Source organism: Tympanuchus pallidicinctus, unplaced genomic scaffold (assembly GCF_026119805.1).
Source record: "Tympanuchus pallidicinctus isolate F22 unplaced genomic scaffold, pur_lepc_1.0 scaffold5, whole genome shotgun sequence".
NCBI lineage: Eukaryota > Metazoa > Chordata > Aves > Galliformes > Phasianidae > Tympanuchus > Tympanuchus pallidicinctus.
The window spans coordinates 16,968,174-16,980,778 of NW_026294769.1; the positions used below are offsets into that span (position 1 = coordinate 16,968,174).

The 12,605-nt window shown below is 36.3% G+C and overlaps 1 protein-coding gene across 1 annotated transcript in view; it reads left to right on the forward strand.

Annotated features, from left to right (window-relative positions):
• GABBR2 (gamma-aminobutyric acid type B receptor subunit 2) overlaps nucleotides 1-12,605 on the forward strand; it is a 441,895-nt gene that overhangs the window by 346,752 nt on the left and 82,538 nt on the right. The window lies entirely within an intron of this gene.

Genomic DNA, 12,605 nt, shown 5'->3' on the forward strand with positions numbered 1-12,605 from the left:
TCACGTAACATACACAGATTTCATAGCTTTCATGTAGATTATTGTGAAGATGACTGAATATATTTTCTAGCAGCTTCAGAGAAGATAAAAAATAATAATAATTAAAAAAAAAAAATGTGAGACCTGCTGCCAGAGCTACTGGCCACCATCACTGCAATGTATCATTAGCTACCTAAGCTATGTGCATTGTAGGTTTCTCTCTCCTACTGCTCCTATTGAACCCTGTTGTTTCAGTAACTCTTTTTTTAAATGCTGAAATGTAATTTAACATCCAGACATTGCTCGTCACCGAAATGTTTTATGAATATTATCTATTGAGTTCTGACGAAGCCTACAGAGGAAGATGATTTATAGTATCCGGAAGAGTATATTCACAGGCAGAGAGGTTTAATTATTTGTCTCAGACCTTAAAAAATTAACGTCCTTAGCATGGGGTGGGTTATTTTGCTGTGGAAATGCAGAATTCTATCATTTGCATGCTACAACTTTTGTTCTTCTGTCAAAGATTTTTGGCCAGATCCTGTCTGATGCCCACCTAAAAATGTCCCTGACTGGGTAAGGAGGGTAAGGTTTGGTATTTAGCTGATATGCAAAATACCCAGAATCATCTGGATGCTATGCTTTGCCCTGGGTTATCAATCTCCAAAAATGAAGGTCTAAAATAAAACTGGTGGCATAGCCTTAGCTACAGCAGAACTCAAAGGCATTTCTGTTACAGCACAAAGTAGGGATATGGGTTTTTTTCTCTCCTTTGCAGCATTGTGGAATACTTGGACTGAGTCACTTCTTTGATGTGTTAATGCACCTTAAGAAGGACATTAAATATTTCAAGTAATTGGTATGAACATGAAATCTCTCATTAGTGTCTGCTAGACGGCTGCAAAATGCAGATAAGAAAATGCATGTGGTAGTACAAGAAAATATTCCAAATTTCTTGAAGGAAGCTTCTGCTAGAAATGCTTCTTGCTTTTCCAGCCTGTGTTGATGCAGCCCCTGTCTACTGCAAAAATTGTGGTTAAGTGGAAAATTAAAGCCCTGTGTATGTTAATCTCCTTGCCACAGAGGCTTTTCCTTTCAGTAACGTGACATCCAGGATATTGCTGCAGACCAAAACTATCTTCCTACTGCTTACAGAATAATATTTGAATGATTTCTTGTTTAAAACACTTTTGATGTCACGTTTGATTCTGAAATGTGTTTTCAGTAACATCCACTGAAGTCCATTCTGAAAATGATTTGACTGTCTAAAATGAAACGACAACAGTAATTAGCATTCCATTTCATGGTTAATTAAAATTGATTTACTGAGAAAACACAAACTTCATATCATATAACTAGTTAATTAGTCTTCTCAAAGCTGCTTTTGTCAGGTCTACTGCTTTCACAAGTTTTGGGTTTTTTTTATAGTTGTATGGATTTAAAGATATCATTGGGAATGCTTCCAATAAAGTAGAAATTTTACTTTCCCACACATACTTATGGCAATTTCTGAGTAAGCCTGGATATATAAATTCAAACTTCTTGAGACTGAGCAAGTTTTCATTAGGTGTTAGGGAAGAACCTAATAGCTAAGAACCTAAGAAAGGAAAGAAATATCATACTAGGCTGATTTTATGTCTTCAGCACTGTTACAGAGCTGAGGAGAAGGGCAGTCAAGTTTATAATGCCACTGTAACCGCACTGAATCACAGAATCACAGAAATGAGGAAAAATTTGGTTTAGATTATTGATGCAAGCAGCTGTCCGTATTATCTTCAGTGGTGACCTGCATTTTGCATTACACATTTTTAAAAAACATGTACATTTCTCTGAATATTCTTTCATATGGATATAGTAATGATGAAATAGTACTTGTTGGCAGTTTTGGTGAATGAAGCAGTATATGTATATACAGACTTGGGGTTAAGGCAAATTTCTTGCCCACAGTGATCTGCAAGCAAACTACAGAAAGGAGAAGGAACATCTTCTATAGGTAACAAGCATTTGAATCACAGTGATTAGTGAAGCTTTGGTTTTCCATTAAGTGTTCAGACCATGCTGCTGGATAGAGAATCTGGATCTGCTAGCCAACAGGTTGACCTTTTGAGTAAGAAAGAACATCTCTAATGCCATACTGAAATGGGCTGCTGTACATTAGATAATGTACTGTCGATAAAGTTGTGTTCTAACAAGGCCAAAATAGAAAATGCTACTTTATTATTATGTATAAATAAAGTGTATTTTTAAAAAACTATGAGAGAAAACATAAGCAAATCAAAATCTAAAAAAAAGCTACAGTTAAAATACTCCTTAGATCAATCTTATTGTATTTATGTGTTCAATGTCTAGGGATCATAACGCTTTGTTTCACTTGCAGACCTGTCTGATCTTTAGAACAAACATTTTCCTTATGTATTACAAGAAGAAATATAGCACAATTCTGAGTAAGATGTACAATCATTAAAAATATTAAGGTTGTTTTGTCTTCCTCAATCCAGCAACAGGCAAGCAGCAAAAATACCTGTTCTCCATGAGTGCTAACTATCCGTTTGTCTTGATACATAAAATAATTAAGTTTAATGGATAATATTTTTTTCCTCCTCCATTAATTTGAAATTTTTGTCTCCTTTTCAGAACTGATGAAGAGTTGATAAACCCATAGATTTTTTTTCTGGAAGTGTCAATCAGTCCAACAAAACATATCACCTTCTCCTATAAAACCTATTTTTATAATGTAATTAAATACTACAACTAGTACACTGATGTTACATATCTTGTAGAAAACTTGTTCTATGGTGCAGTATTGAAAGGGAAGATATCAGTAGTTGTTTTCTTAAAAACCTCTGTGTTTTACTTCTTCCTAAAATATCCTTAAATAACCTCATGAGTAAAAAGCGTGGTGCATACTTACTCCTGAACAATAACACTAAGAGGCCTTGACTGGTGCTAAGGAGTTTGAATGTTCAGAAATATTAGCATAAATAAATGGAAGATCTGGGACTGCACAGCTCAGTGAAATATTCCCCTAAGCTATAAATAGCTTTTGGAAAAGGTATCAAATACAATTTTGCATAGAATTCATAATACCCAACTGACCCAATACTAAAATCCATGTTAATTATTAAAATCATTTAGTATAAGACATTATTTCGTAATGCCTAATATATAATACTTTTATTATCTACTGATTTTGCAGACTATTTCATCGCTAATGGGAGTTCACAGTAATATATTTAATCCGATATGTCTCCTTGATCTTAGAATAAGTCAGGAATGAGACCTTCTACCATTACATCCTTGCACTGTAATTCATTACTGCTGTGAGCTTGCACTGTGATTCAGTTATATACCACCCAAAAGGACTCTTCATCCCAAATGACCAGTGTGAGAAAACTGAAGTAGTACTCCAGATATTATTTGATGTCTTAACTTTTGCTTCTTCATTTTTCAAACTGCATAGTTCTAATTTAAGTAAAAGCCGTGGCTTTAGGTTTGGAGTTGGTGAGTTTTGGTATTCATTAGGAATTAACTGAGAACACTCTCATAGCCTTCAATTTGCATGCCTGTCAGCCAAAAACATTCACTGCGGTGAATATTCAGTCTCAGATAATTATTTACTAAGGGCAAAAGGTAAGAAACTTGAAGTTACAGTGCTCTGTAGCATTCAAACCATAAAAGACATTATGATCCAATTTTGTATTACTATCAATTAGTATCCCTCTTTTTGTTACCCCAGAACATACATTCTTTTCTAATTTCTAAACCCTATCTCCTTTGTGTTTCCAATTATGCTGACAATTATTTTCTGTTTTTCATTTATCCACATTCAAACTGTGAATTTTTCACACTGTGAACTTCAGTAAATTTCTAGGTCTCTAGAAGACTATATCTTGTTTCTGACTATGCTTCCAAAACAACCGAGTGTTAAATATGCTGTCATAATATGAGCGAGTTTGCTGATACTCAGTCTTCCTTCTGCTGTAAAGAAGTGGCACATAGCTGCAGAAGACTTTCTTAGCTCTCTGGATCCCACAGATCGAAGTGCTGACCATGAAACCTTCATTCACTGGGTGAATGAAGGGTGAAACACCTGGGAAGTCTCAGCACCGAGACGCAGCTAGTACTTCTTACAGGATAGTTTCCACACCGGTGGAGCACTGAAATGCCTTTCAAGAGTACCTCATTCCGCTTCTGCTGAATTTTGGGAGCTTCCCTGAGCGACTGACTGCCACCAGACATCCACACGTTTTCCCTACTGGGCTCTCCAGCTATCTGACAGAAGTGACAGAATGACATTCGGGCTGCGACAGTGTGCCGCCAAAGTCATTAAGCTGAAAGAAAGTCAGCAGTGATTTTCAGTTAAGATATGAGTGTGGAATTGCAGCAAGTATATCATCCATTCTGCCAGGTCTGCTACAATGGCAATAACCTGTGCCAGAGGTAAGCAGCTGGGATTGGTAACCTCTTAAATCATCTCTGCATGAATTCCCAGGGACCACAGACAGAATGTAAATCCCTCACTGACTGCACTGGGAATTTCAATGTCTAGCATAGATACTTTGATACTTAGGGACTCTGAATCACTCTGTCTTTGAACTTACTGAAAACAAAAACTCAAACCACACATATAATGGACTTCTAAAGCAGATAATTGGAATCAGCCCCTCGTGTCATGTACGTGTTGGTATTAACTTTATCCGGTTCATTTGTTTTTCATGTATTTTGCCCATCACTTCATGGCTCTGCAGTAGCTTCTTCCATAGAAACTTGAATTTTTAAATGAAATATATTAACTTATTCTCCCATAGCTGCTATTTTATTTACAGTCAGAGATAATTCCTTTTCAGAATCCATGCCAATTAGATCATGCCAGCAAGTCTGGTCTCTCAGGTCTCTTTTTATTCTGCTTAATTTATCATTTCAGCCCATTTGCCAGGCTTAGATGTGAGATTTATTGGCCTGGAATTGCCAAGATCAAGCTCTAGAGTTCTTAAAAGGTGTAACTGTGGTTGTGCTTAAATGGGACTAAATTTTTAAGACTCATTTGTAAATACGTTTCTTTCCAAAACATTTTTTCCCCACCAGATGACAGTATTTAAGGGACGCAGAGAAAATGTAGCACTAATAGAACTATTTAATAGCTAAGGAAATCAGACATTAATATCTCTCACACTCTTTTTACCTATACAGTGAAATTCCTTCAGGACAAAGCCTTCAAACTAATGTATAAATTATTATATTGAATGTGACTGTTACTTGAATGAAAACTGTGATCTGCCTTTTTAAAACGTGTTTCCCACAGTTCCCAAAGATTACAGAGCATGAATGCTGAGCACCCAGAATCTCTACAGGAATGTACCATTTTTATCTCTGTGCTGTTTACTCTGTCACCTCGTGCCATTAGCTTTTTACAGCTGCTGAAAGTTCTACCATACCTGGAAGTTCAGCTGGGGAGAAGTGTTTTGTTCTCAATGAATCATGTGTGGTTTCAATTGCTACATATACAGTTTTTTTTCTTTTGGAAGATCTGTTGAACTCTATGGAAATGGTAACAGCAGAGTCCAAGGGAAATTTTAACATAAATGGAAAAATTGCTGATAGAAATAAGTACAGATTACATCACTTTAGATTCCAAAGTATCATAAAAAAAGGCCTTTACAGTCAATCTTACCATTCCATTATAACTTAAGGGATCCGTGACTAGCTATTTAAGTGCTATCACTGTTGAAAAAGGAATGTGAAAAATACCTCATTCACACTGACTAACAAAATCTCATTGTAGAATTATATTGCAATACTTGGCCCATCCAAGTTCACTCTGCAGTTCAGAACTGAGGCTACCTACCAGTCTTAATTAAAGAATTCTACCACAGTAACAAACAAAGTTAAAGAAAATTACTGAGGCAATGTTTTAATTCAAGCGTTAGATATTGTTTCACTCATCTTATGCATAAGCTGTATACTGGCTATTTGATCCCAGCAAATTTTAAATACATTCTCATTCCTAACCTTAAGCAAAGTGTGAGGGAGGTGGTAGGCTTCTATGGGAAGGCTCTGGTAGCCATGGCACAAACTCATGCAATATATAATGTTTTAAACAATTACGCCTAACTGATTAAATTAAAGACTGAGGATAATTCAGCATTCACTTGCATGTGTTATTTTTTGTGCAGTCACGTAGACATGTCTGATGAATTTAGCCAGAAATGACACATTACTTTTGTAACTTCAGTCTTCTCTCATTAGCTAGACCCCTGATATTTCAGCATAGCTCATGCTGGGATGCCTTAAACATTCATAGTATAGTTTACTTTTATGGTGTCATTGTTTAACAACTTCACCACAAAGAAATACAAGAGAATCTTTCAATATGGATGGCAAATATTTCTTGTGTACAGTCCACAAATGCTGCAAATTACTGTCAATAGCATTTCTATATATACTTAATAATAACAAAAAATATTTTGTTTATATCTCTTAAATGTGTAATAAAAGCTTGATTTGTGTCACCACTTGCAATAAGGCAGAATATCAGTGAGTCTTAGGACTACTTACCTCAATCTATTCTGATTAAAGAATGTGAAAGAAAAAAACTGATGGAGGGCTATCTTCTACTAGCCAATGTAGTGTCATCCCTCTATTTGAGATTGCTTGAGAACAATATACCTAGTAGTGTAATTGTTATTTACTTGGATAAATATTAGCTATATATTTCTCTTCACCATTTAGCCTATTTAAAGCAAACAGGAAATAGATATTTATTGTTTGCCAGCCCTTTTTTCTGTCTCATTTCACTTCATATGTTCTGGAACCCAGTTTCTAGGCAAGATGACTGCATTCGTTCCATTTGCCATTCTGCCATCTGTGAAGTAATTAAGTTTTGATTTATTGAAAAAAAAATCAAGAAGAATTACAGTAATTTTATTTGTTTCCCAGTGCCCTGAAAGATAAGCAGTAATACTGTCTCTCTTTAAGCCAGGAGCACACATGAACATCCAAATCTGGAATTTACTGACAGTTTCCTTTACAGTATCCATTTTGATTTTATTGTGGTTGAAATTCAACTCTTGTTACTACAATGACTGTTGCAATGAGCTGTATTTCTGTACCTGGGTTGAATGTAGACTTGAACTTTCATGTTGAGAGTAGATTAAATAGTTTCCCTGCCATCTCCTGGTCCAAGCTTTTTAGAATTGTTTAGTTTACAGTGTTTAATATACTTTGGGGTAGGAGAGAAGGACACTACCAGTTTTTGGCTCTAAGTTACATCCAGAAGATTTATATTACTGTCTACTTAAACAAGATGCTGCTAATCATCTGTACAGCATATTAGTTTTCAGTTAATAAAAACACCATACAGTGTTAATCACAAGCTACACCCTATTGTGCTTAAGAACTGGAAAAATATTATGTACATACTGTGCCTGTACCAATTCATAGTCTGATGAACTAGCCTGAAGCACACAGGCTCATGAAATGGGGACACCATACACAGACAATTGTCCAGTTTGGTGCACTGATTGCCTTTCTCCACTGCTGCTTTGTTCCAATTGAGTTGACACAGGTTGAATTAGTAAGCGTGATAGAAATGCTCCCTACCTGCAGAGGCTTTCCCATCCTAAGCCGGAGGTGTTACCCCTTCCAAAGTAGGTGTGACTGAACCATGTAGGAAGTTTACGAGTCAGAAGATAGAAAACATGGCAGTCATTGTAAAACTATTTTCTGCAGCAGTTTAGCAATTGCTTCAGGTGTGGTTAAGCTATCTTTTGGCATGGGTTCAAGCATCCTACACTAATCTTCACTGTGAGTCAACGATATCAAAACATTCTTTTCAGCAACAATACTCTAGTAAGATTACTGCCTTTCCTTTAGAGCTGCTAATGCTGCAGAAAATGCTTCCTGGGAATGTAATTTCATGGCCTTTTTCTTACCATTTTTTCTGTGGAACTGCCTCTTGTCTCAAGAACAGCTCTTTCAAATAGCTCTGTCTAACCCAGCTGCTGATGATATTTCTTTTGTCTAGTGAGCAACTGAACAAATGCTGTGGATGATAACTGAGGAGCTACAGTCTCAGACCAGTGGTGACAGCAGTCTTACCTGAAAGGGGGTTATAGTGCAGCAAAGGATCCATAAAACAGTTCTAGAGAACAGTGTGCCATCCTACCAGCTAAAAAAAGCGAGAGCTGAACAGAGATAGGGGAGGTCTAAGCCAGAGAACATATGTATTAAGCCATGATCAGGTAATCTAAAACTGTCTGCCACAGGTCTGGAAGAAGAGTGGCAGAACCATTCTCTGCCTATCTGCATACTGGAAAAGAAAATCACTTTTCCCAATTAACCATTAAAGCACAGAAGTATCCCAGTTCTGTAGCCCTAGTAGTGAATATGTCAAAAAAGTAAACACACTAAAGTTCTAATGGATTCTTCTAAATGCTCTAAGAAATTTTTCAGCTAGCTTCAGCATTTCTTTCTGAGGGGCCAGGAAGCATTTTCAGTGGAAAATAATTAGTGCACAACCTTCAATTTGTCTTCAAACTTTAAATGGCTGTTAAACTATATATTGCCCAAAACGTATCAAACTTTTATTTCTCTTTGAAATGATTTAGCTCACATTAATAAAATGTAGACTTGTTTATGTGTGCTATCTTGCATTATCCAGTTTGTAGTTCTTGAAAATTAAAAATACCTGAATATAGGTAGTGTTGTTGAGGCCAGTGGATGGGTGCCTTGAAACTGCTGGAGCCAACAAGCTGGCATAGTATTAGCTGTTTTAAGCTTTTGTCTCAGTTTTCCCACCTCTGTCATAGAAGTTATTTATTTGTTCATACTTCACACTACCCAAGCCAAAGTAAGTTTTTTTCCAGAGATTTAGTTAGCATTGGCATAATGATTTCAGAAGGCAAAGAGCTCATTTCTGTAACATCTGGTATAGCGCAGTCCAATCCTCCCAATTTGTGTAAATCCTTCTAAAGTTTAAGTCCTCTGTAGTATTTTAATGCCTGAAACATTTATTACAATTAGAGAACTCTAGTAATGCACTGTCTGGTTCTTTCTTTATATGAACATGAGTATGGCTTTTATTGAGCCTGAAGGATATAACCTTCTGAGCCATTCACTGCTGAATAGTATGAAAGAGGTGGAGTTTTGTTCTACTGAGCTAGATTTACTGCCACACTGATTTATCAGCCATACTTTGGGCACTAAGCAAAGGGATTGTTTTTTTGGTAGATACTGTTGGGAGTTGCAGAGAAGTTCCACTGAAGAAAAATCCCTTGGGTATTGTCAACCTTGATGAATGATGAAATGATCTGAAGCTTGTAGGCTTTGTGGTTTTGTTTGACAGATAGCATGTTAAATTTAATCATCTCAAAATGTATCTATCAGTGTTTTATTAATCTATCAACTAGATTTGCAGACAGTTTCCCTGACTTTCATTCCAAGACTGTCTTTTTAGGAACAGCTTTGCTATCTTTAGAAACAGGTTTTGTTTTTCAGAATAACTTACATAATAATAGCTTTAATTGCATTGGATTATTCCAAGTGTTTCTTGGATGTACAGTAGAGCTAGCTACTTGCAGAAGTGCCCAGAAAAGAAAGAAAATGTGTTTTCTACTTTAGGGTTTGTTTTCGTCTTCGATACTTTGTCAGTTATTAGCTGGCCTAGTTAAAGATTAAAATGTGGTTAAAATCCTGTATATTTTACCTACTGAAATCACTGTTACAAGCCTTGAATGTCTGAATGCTAGATCTTAACATCAGCCTCATTTATTCAATCACTTATCCACTAAACTTTCTGAGTATTTGGTATTAAATACCAGAGTGTTGTGCCATACATAGATGTCTATACAGACTTGTGTGCACTTAATTCTTACCATCATAAGTCCCAGGCTGTTTTCTCCTTAACCATCAGTACAGTGCCAAATATTGACCTGGATATCCCTCCCTTTGTTCATTGTGATAGATAAACTGTGACACACACAAAAAAAAACCTCTCTCACATCGCTGTAAATTAAAAAGTATTATAAATATCTTTATGCATCCATTTACATCCATTTATTTATTTTTTATTGACTTAATATTCAGCCAGAGTTTTCTTCACTACTGCAAACAAGAGGATTATGCTAAATTTTGAACAGCTGAAAAACCAAACGCACAAACTAAGCCAAACTTCCAGACTATATGAGACAAAATTCTCTAAGGTCAACAACCATAAAACACTTAACCCAGTCAGAGAAAGATTCAAGGACAGTTCACAGGGAAGTAGCTTTAGCTCAAAAGAATCGCATGACTTACTTGAGAATGGAGCAAAATTCCTTTGAACAATCCTGTGTGATACCATGGCCATGAGAGTTGCATTGGATCTGTTTGCTTATTACACTTTGGCTACAGTTTGGCCCTTTGCAGTGATACATTTTGTTCTAGCCAGAGTTTTATATTTACTTCATAGATACTGATCCATCTTGAACCAGATGGCTTATCTATTTCAGGAAGGAACAGATTCAATACTTTCTTCATTTCTATTAACTTCACTATCTGAGGTTGTGGTAAATTTGGTGAATTTCATTTTAATCTCTTGAAACCAGTTTTCTCAGGAGCAATCATTGTCAAATTTCCTCCAGAATCCAAATGTGGTGACTTTAAAAGTTACAATATAAGGTTAATTCCTTTACTCATGCAGTACCAAGGACCCAGAGACCAGAGCCCTTGCTTCCCTTGTCAGAGACTCAGTGGACAACTGTCAATGACTATTCAGCACACTGTGCTAAGAGAGTGACGCCTGCATTTCTGTAAGCTGCAGAATAAATATCCTCTTCAGTACGTTCTTTCACATTATTCCTTTCAGTCCTTGAATGAAATACCATCTGGTTCTGATGATTTACTGTAATTGCGTCTCTAATTACTCTAACTTCCTCCTTAGAGAGTTCAATCACTGTGAAAGACATATTCTGATTTACCACTAAATTTGCCTTCAGTATAGGAATTCAGTTATCAGGATTCCACTCTTTCTACATCTCACTTTATCCACAATGTGTAGAAGAATAATGGCTGCCATGATGAAGCCTTTTTTCTGGCCTACAAGATCCTGTTTTGAGTAAATACAGATGTTTTTCGTGGAAAATACCTTACATGTTCATGGAAAATGCACAGCTCAGACAAGCAGAGAAAGAAAATACTTTTAGCATTCTAAACTATTGTGTTTATAGTTCATTTTGTTTCTCCAATCTCTTTGGACTCAGGATTGACATTATCCACATTACTTTTTATATGAAATGCTTTCCTGTATTTAATATCTCTGTCCCTGATAACGTTTTATTATCAAATCACTCAAACTCACACTAACTTGCTCCACATTTTTAAGAAATCTTCTGGAAGTACTGAAAATGATGGGGGAGGGATACGTACACATGTATTTCCAGCTTTGTGCATGCAGTACACGTTTCTGGCCCTGTAGTTGCGGTGTAATGCATCATTACTCATAGATAGTTGTTGAACATTTCAGTTAATGACAGAAGATCCCACTGAAAGTCTAAAGCTCTTTGTGCTCTCTATAGAGCAATACCTATTCTCTATAGACGTCAAGCCCATAGGTTACTTTTGTTCCATTTTTATATACAAACCAATAATGAGTTGTTTTGTATATACTGCTTGAGTTTGTATAATACTGCTTGAAAAAGCAGTATGTTCAGCCAGGTTAATAAGAGCCCTACCTCTCACTTTCCTCATTTTGAAGTTGCATTTCTCATTCTCACAGCATTTGAAATGATTTGCAAATAACTTTTTAAACGACTGGCTCTTAAAGAAACAGCGTACCTTACTTGGATCTCAGAGCTACAGAAGAACTTCCTTTTGCTAGCTGCTACTGAAAAAACATCCAAGAGAAAATGGGAGAATATAACAAACAGCTATCCAGTTTATCCATCAGTTCAGGCTGGTGTTTTCAGCCTTGCTCATGCTTATTAGGGTCTCAGGATTTGTCGTTGTAGTTGTTTTGTAGGTTTTGATTTCAGTTCAGTTCGTGGTGTCATAGGAGCAGCTTCCAGAAGTTTTTAGGTTGATATCATTAATGTGGTCAGCATAAATCCTTATATCAAAGCATATTTATAATAATTATCTACATGACTTCACTTGCAAGATTTCATCTGGGGCTACTTCAGAGCTGCCTGCCAGTCTAAAGCACCATATGGATGCTGGTAGTATCACTTCTCTAGCATTCCCTTCATACAGGGATGGTGAACATAAATACACAGTCTCAGTGTCATATCTCCTTATCTTCAAATACATGATCTTAACAGATGCCTCAACACATGCAAGTAGAAGGCATATGGGCCCTCAGTAGTCCACTATTCCTGTAAATGTATTGAAAATCAGATAATTCAGTTTGTCTGCAACTATTCTTTTTCTCCAAAGAAACAGCCACGCTTAACATCCTACAGCTGCACAGTGCTTGTTAGATGGGTCGTATTCACTGTGTAGAGAAGCAGTTTTCAATTTTATACATTCAACATGAATAACTTGTACAGTAGAGCAATTACCAAGTTTAAACAACCACCCACAGGTGTATTTAAATGGTCAACAATCCCCATGCTGCCTGGTAATGTGAAAGGTTAACCCAGACAGTAAGAGAA